Below are 7,878 nucleotides of genomic sequence, written 5' to 3' on the forward strand. Positions count from 1 at the left end.
CATACATACATACATACATACATACATACATACATACATACATACATGCATGCATACATGCATACATACAGACCCTTTCCAAAAAAATTAGAATATAATGGAAAAGTTGTTTAACTTCCATAATTTCATTGAAAAAGTTAATATTTAATAAATGATAGATTCAGGGCTCACAATTTAAACAATTTCAAGTATTTATTTGTTTATTTTACATATTTTGGGCTTCCAGCTCATGAAAAAACAAAAACGGGGTTTCAAAAATTATGAATACTGTGGAGAAATCAGCCCAAATTTTGCAGGGCATGAATGTTTTGAACTGAGTGTGACACACTAATCATCTACTAAACTCAAAGCACCTGCACAGGTTTCCCTAGGTGTCATTAAATTGCTTCAGTTTGGTTCAATTGTCTCAGTTCGGTTCAATATGGGGAAGACTGCAGACATAACTGGCCAGAAGACCATCATTGATACCCTCCATAGGATGGGTAAGACACAAAAGTTCATAGCTAAGGAGGCTGGCTGTTCACAGAGTGCTGTGTCCAAGCATATCAATGGAAAGGCTAGTGGAAGGGCAAAATGTGGCAGGAGAAGATGCACCAGTAAAAGAGATGACCATGGGCTTCAGCAGATTATCAAACAGAGAAGGTTCCAGAACCTGGCAGAGATCCAGAAAGAGTGTAATGAGGCGGGAGTCACAGCTTCAAATACCACCACATTCAGACGCATCTGGGAGATGGACTACAACTGTTGGGTTCCTCGGTCCTCTTTTCCGATGAAAGTAAAGTGTGCCTTTCATTTGGAAATCTAGGTCCAAGGGTTTGGAAGAAGGGTGAGGAACTGAGCCCATACTGCTTGAGGTCCAGTGTGAAATATCCACAGTCAGTCATGATTTGGGGTGCAATGTCCGGTGCCGGTGTTGGTAAACTCTGCTTTCTTAAATCCAAGGTCACCACAACAGTCTACCAGAAAGTTTTAGAGAACTTCGTGATTTCTTCTGCTGAGGATCTGTGTGGAGATGCAGACTTCATCTTCCAGCAGGACCTGGCCCTTGCCCATGTTGCCAGAAGCACCAAAACCTGGTTTGATGCCCATGCCACAGTGCTTGACTGGCCAGCCAACTCGCTAGACCTAAACCCCATTGAGAATCTATGGAGTATTCTCAACAGGAAAATGAGGGGCACCAGACCCAACAACAAAGAAGAGCTGACAGCAAGTATCAAGGAAATCTGGGCTTCCATAACTCCCAGGCAATGCCACAGACTGATTGCCTCAATACCACGTCACGCCAAGGCAGCGATTAAGGCAAAGGGATTCCCAACGAAGTACTGAAGATGGACATATCATTTTGAAAGTACCATATTTTGCTTGATTTGTTGTAATCCTAATTTCTTTCTTTTTTTCTGCAAAAACTGAGTAGTTTGGGCTGACGTCTTCACAGTATTCTAATTTTTTGAAATCCTGTTTTCGTGGGTTTCAGGCGCTGGAAGCCCAAATTATGTAAAAATAAACAAATAAATACTTGAAGTTGTTTAAATTGTGGGCCCTGAATCTTTCATATATTAAAGATTAACTTTTTGAATGGAATTATGGAAGTTAAACAACTTTTCCATGATATTCTAATATTTTGGAAAGGGTCATCATCCATACCTCCATGGCAACAGCTTAAGCAGGGAGGCCCAGACATCTTTTTCCTCAGCCTCTTCTAGTTTATCTGGTAGGATTCCAAGGTGTTCTTAGTACAGCTAAGAGACAGTCTCTCCAGCGTGTCCTGGGTCTGTCCTGGGTCTCCTCCTAGTCAGACATTACTGGACAACCTCTCTACGGAAGTGCCCATGGTGCGTCCTTATGCCCAAACCACCTCAACTGGCTCTTTTTGATGTGGAGGAGCAGCAGTGTAGTGAACCTGATCTGACCCTGATCTGACCCTGATGACCTCAAATCTATCAGATGGACAGAGACTGTTATTTCATTGATCTGAATACAGTTTGAGCCATCTGGTGACTCTCTTTCTTGAATTAATCAAGCAGAAAAGACAATTTTTATAATCATCACTGTTTTACAAATGTTTGATAATCAAATTGTGTTAGTTCACTCAATGTTTACAGGTTGAAGAGAACTACTCATTTTTATTTTACATAAACAGTAAGTAATGATTTTTATTCCTCATTCAAAGAAGAAATCAGGTTAATATGCTTTTCTTGATTTTCTGTCTGAAATGAGCCAAGTTTGTAAGTATGTTAAAGGTCGGTTTTCGGTCAACTAAAATGTTTACCGAGAAAAATGTCATGTTTAAACTTTTTCAGAAGATAATAAGGGTGAGACTCCACGAAGTCTGAAGTCCTACAATAATCTTTCTGTTTGTTACTAAACAATCCTTGACTTTTAATAACATCTTACATCATAAACCACACCTCTATTCCTGGTCCATCGACCAATCAAAAGCACTCAAATGACCCGGAAGTCGACCCATTTAAAATGTGGCAACTTCCCAGTTCATGTAGGAGTTAAGGAGTTGCAAGAAGCTGAGACGCTGAGTTGCTGGAGTTTGTTGGTTGCTGTGTTGCTGTACTCAGAAATGAGTTCAACTAGAGAGCGTACAGAGTGATGGAGTTAGAGCTCTTGGATGCAGACGCGTTCAGGATGATCCAGAGACGTTTTGGGATTATAATTTCTGTTTGAACACCACGTACGACTCTCTGAGGGTTTGGCAGTTCTCACGGAGACGCTGAAAGAGTCAGAAAGGAACCTACTCCGACGCTGATTCATCTCAACCAGGTAGAAGGTTCTATTTTCGACTAAGTGTACCGGAGGCCAGCTGATATCTGATGGAGCGTGCACGTTCTGGTCATAACAGATTAATTCCCTCACATATCTCTCTGTAAGATAAATCTCCATCTCATCTTAAACTCTGCTTTCTCTTAAAATCAGTACAGATATTTTAGAAATATCTGAAGCAAAGTCCTCAATCACCGCCGCGTGATTGAAGCTCATTATTTGTGAAACTTGTCTGTTATTATTTTCATATTTTGCCAAATTAATGTAAATGTTTGATGTTAACTTTGATTCTGAAAATAAATGACCGCATTCATTTGATGGGTCAAAGATAATAACTTCTCTCGTTCGCATTTCTGTTAAAATTCAATGCACGACATTACACAGTCAGAAAGATGAGGAACTCGTGAAAAGTATGCATATATATCTCGTATATGTACTACTACAGCAGCTCTACTCTGAGTCTCTTTTGGCTAACCAAACATCTCACTGTATTACTAAGGGAGAGTCCAGCTACCATGCAAAAAAAAAATAATAATAATAATTTTGACCACCTGTATCAGCGATCTTATTCTTTTGGTCACTGCCCAGAGTTTTGTGGCCATAAGTGAGAGTAGGAGCGTAGACCAACCTGTAAACAGAGAGCTTTGCCTTGCAGCTCAGCTCCCTCTTCACTGTAATGGACCGGCACAGAGTCTGCAATACTGCAGAAACTGCACCGATCCATCTATCAGTCTTGTACTCCATTCTTCCCTAAATCACGAACAAACCCCCGAGATACTTGAACTCCTCCACTTGAAGCAGAACCTCACTCTCAATCCAGAGAGGAGAATCCACTCTTTTCCAACAGACTGTCATGATTTCTTCTAATATTGTGAAGTTGTCTTGGTTATTCTTCATCTTCTTGATTTCTGAAGATCTTTGAATGTTTTTCTTTGGACTTAGGCTGTTATTTCACTTCTTTCAGGCCAGTACCCAACCAATGTCGGAAAAATACCTCGCTTCATTCATGACGCAACTTACCACAGATATTTGAATCATTCAGGCATAAAATGTTTGTTCTAAATTTAAGGATGAATCACTTTTGAGTCAAGACTGTTTAGCTTCTTAGAAGAAACACAAAGGAATTATGTAGCACAGTACTGTAACATGCTGTAAGTCACAGAGTTCTCACACACAGTCAGTGCTTCAGGAATCAGCAGGAGATTCAAACATGTTTGATGTAATCAGAAAAAAACATGTAAAAATATAAAGACTTCTGCAGCCAATATTGATTGTGACTCAGTCTACTGTCATATACCTGCATGCTTTCAGATGCCGTTGAGGTTGAATTGAATTGCTTCTCTTCTCTGACCCTTATTTTATCACCTTTCTAACAAGTTTTTAGGCCTAAAGGAGACAGAACTGCAGCTGAATGGATTTCTTTTTTCCTTCCAGTTCAATTCTGAGTAAATCTCATACCCTGCTGTGCATGATCAGCCCTGAGGTGAGACATTCCTCAGGTGCTGGAAATAACCACACACCTTTCTCTGACTGTCTGTGGACACTTTTCTGTCCCTTTCATATGTTTATGTCTCTGGGCTGATAACAGTACCACAGTGAGCCACACAAAAGCAAAAATTGGTTGGTATACTTAGATCTCATTAAAAATTAATTCATTTAAAATCAGTTGTCTAATGTGTAAAGTAAATACAACGGACATTAATTAGCATCACAAATTCTGTCAAGCTATTCATCAGTGGTTCAGCCTTATTAAAGGGAACAAACATGCCATTTGGTAGTTTGGTCTTGCTCTGCACACTACACTGGACATTTCCAAAAAAAAAAAAAGCAACGAGATGTCCTAGTTAAAAAGTTTATCAATCAATCAACCTTTATTTATACAGGTAAATCCCATTGAGCCTCGAGGACTCATTTACAAGAGAGACCTGATTTCAACAAAGAAAGATGACAACAATGGACAACAGCAACAACAATAAACAGTTATAAGAAAAGCATACTACAGTTTTTTTTTGTTTGTTTGTTTTTTTAACAAATAGGATGTTTATAGCTTAAAGGTAAACACTACAAGACCATATAACAATATAAAATAAAAACAAAGTTCATGATTCTGTAGCCAACCTCCCAGGATGTGGACACAAGAGGAAATGCAACTCAAGGTTGATCAGATGGATAGTGTTAGAAAAGGAGCTTAAATAACCATGTAAGCCATTCAAGCTGAACTCCGAGTTCAAGTTGTGTCACTCTCTGATTGCACCATCAGTCACATGTTGACTCGTGATTGGAAGAAAGCTCAGGAGGGCTCCACTTTTGTCAGAAAAACATAAAAAAGACAGACAGGAAATCACCAAAAATGCATGATGACAAGTCCCAAAGTTTCTGGAACTGATGAGATAAAACTAGACCTTTTTGGCCAGTCACAAAGTTTTTTGAAGGGAACCCATAAATGTGTTTAGCTCTGGGGCCACATGTGAATCCTTAGTCCCTCATCTGCTGCTCTATGAAGCTTTGACCAAAACTTACAGGTTCTTGTTTTTATACCCACAATAAACAATAAGGCTAGATTTGGCAGTTTTTTGTAAATTTTCTGCTAAGGTTTGAGCGACACTACTACTTTTGGCTTCATTACTTCAAAGTGTAATTCTTAATTCATCCATGCATAAAGGCCAGATACAGGCATGCAGAGTTCAGTGTTTTCATTTTCATCTAAAGGTCAAGGTCAAAGTTTCTTTATTGTCATTCGCACTGCATGTGGTACATGTGGTGAAACGAAATTGTGTAAACAGGGTCCCAGATACATCTAACAAAAGTATAAATTGTAAAAGAAAAACAGTAATAAGGTCTAAGATATGAACTAAGAAATACGCTAAGCACTAATAGTACAAAAACAATACGCTGAACAACAGCAGCATGAACATGAGTCTGTGTGAGCAGATGAGTACGAATGAACACAGCAACATGAAATAAATCAGCAGCATGGATAATCAGCAGCACATATCACCAATCAAAGTTGCATTACAGTGATGATCCTGGTTAGATATTCATGAGTCTAACAGCCTCAGGGTAAAAGCTGTTCCTCAGCCTAGTGGTTCTATTCTTAATGCTCCTCAACCTCCTGCCTGAGGGGAGTGGGGCAAAAAGTGTGTGTGCTGGGTGAGTGGGGTCCTTCATGATGCAGGTGGCCCTCTTCCTGCATCTGGAGGTGTAGATGTTTGTGATGGTGGGGAGGCTGACTCCAACAGACTTCTGTGCAGCCTTCACCACTCTCTGTAGAGCTTTTATTTCTGCATATGTGCAGCCTCCATGCCACACGTTGATGCTGGAGCACAATATTCTCTCCACTGCACACCTGTAGAAGGAGGTGAGGCTTCCCAGTCCAGCTCACCTCAGCCTGAGGAAGTAGTCTCTGATGAGCTTTCTTGATCTGGCTGGTGGTGTTGTTGCCCCAGTTGAGGTTGTTGTTCAGGTGCACACCCAAGTACTTGTAGCTGGAGACCACTTCCACTGCACATCTTCCTATATGGGTAGATGTGTTTGTTCCGTCTGAAGTCCACAACCATTGCTTTTGTCTTCTTCACATTGATGTGAAGGTTGCTCTTCCTGCACCAGCTCTCCAAGTGTTCCACCTCCTGCCTGTAGCTGGACTCATCATTGTTTGTGATGCATCCCACCACCGCTGTATCGTCTGCAACCTTTACAATATGACAGCCTGGATGGGTCAGTGCACAGTCATATGTGAGCAGAGTGAACAGGAGGGAGCTCAACACACAGCCCTGGGGGGTTAATAAAGGTAGAAACTAGAAGTTTTTACTTATTTACTTCATAGACTTATTTTTTGTCCCAAAATGTAAAAATATGAATAAATGTTGAAATTCATTATTGAATATTAGTATTAAAATGTTACCCCCACTGGTCAGAAAAGCCCCTTCCAACTACCTCAAAGTGGCCCACAGGTCACCAGCAAATCATCACAGTTGTATCAGATTTTGTGGCTCCAGGCTATTTTGTAATTAATGAGTGAAGGTCCAGAAATGGCTGTTTGATCAAAAAGCTTGCAGATTTTTGGTCCAGCCATATCTAAATGAAAAAAAAGAAAGAAGTGATGTTATTAAACATGAACATGTGGAGGAACAAACAACAAAGGTGTACCCACACGTGGTAGCAGCAAGAGTTTAGACATTGAATAACGAGAGTGCAGGAAGCAGAAACGACTGCTCCAGCACTTCTAAAACATTTGAAGTCCTAGATAAAGTATTGTGTTACAGTAAAACACATTTGCATCAAGCATTCTGTGTATCTAGTTTGACTTCCTTCAAACAAAGACTGAAATCGCTGAGCCTAAAAGACACAGGAACAAAAACAAAGGCTTTCAAGACACAACTTGACAAGGGATGCTGCAGCTATGTACAGTCAGAAAAAAAAATCTTAAAGCATCTAAAGCTGTTCCAGAAAACCTTGAAAAAAAACAAAATAAAAAAGTGACCCTAAATGATGCATCATATGGGTTTGTAAAGAAATCAAGTTCTCATGTGTAGGCAGAACGTAACCAAACGCCTTCCTACAAGCCGTGAGGGTCAGTTTCTGCTGCGCGGCTTATTGGTCGACCTCTGACCTCCATGTTAAGTCTGAGCATGCTGAAAAGTAAAAAAGGAGGTTTAACGATAATGTTCTTGTGTAACCCTGGCGAATCAGAGATAAGCCATCGCGGGCCCTCGATCACAAAGATGATTGCTTCAAACGAGGCTTTCATTCATGGGTAATCTCATCAACCCGTCTGAGGATGACTAAATCGATTCAACAAAAAAACGACTTGTTAGATAAGCTTGTTTGGCTTTTTTCTTTCATCTGACTTGAAGTATTAGCAGATAGTATCTGCCTTGTATTTTAATGGGGCATTATTTAATAATCTAGGTCATATTAGCCTGTTCTTTTTTTTTAAAGCTTAATGGTAATTTAATTGCGCATGCTCTCACATTCTGGTGAACATTTCTAAACACCACTGGTTTTACAGACACATAAGTAACACATATTACTGTATGTATATATATATATATATATATATATATATATATATATTATTTTCACGAATAATCCATCAAAGAAAGCACC

The sequence above is a fragment of the Nematolebias whitei genome, chromosome 14 (genome assembly GCF_014905685.2).
Source record: "Nematolebias whitei isolate Nwh7 chromosome 14, NemWhi1, whole genome shotgun sequence".
NCBI classification, from domain to species: Eukaryota; Metazoa; Chordata; class Actinopteri; order Cyprinodontiformes; family Rivulidae; genus Nematolebias; species Nematolebias whitei.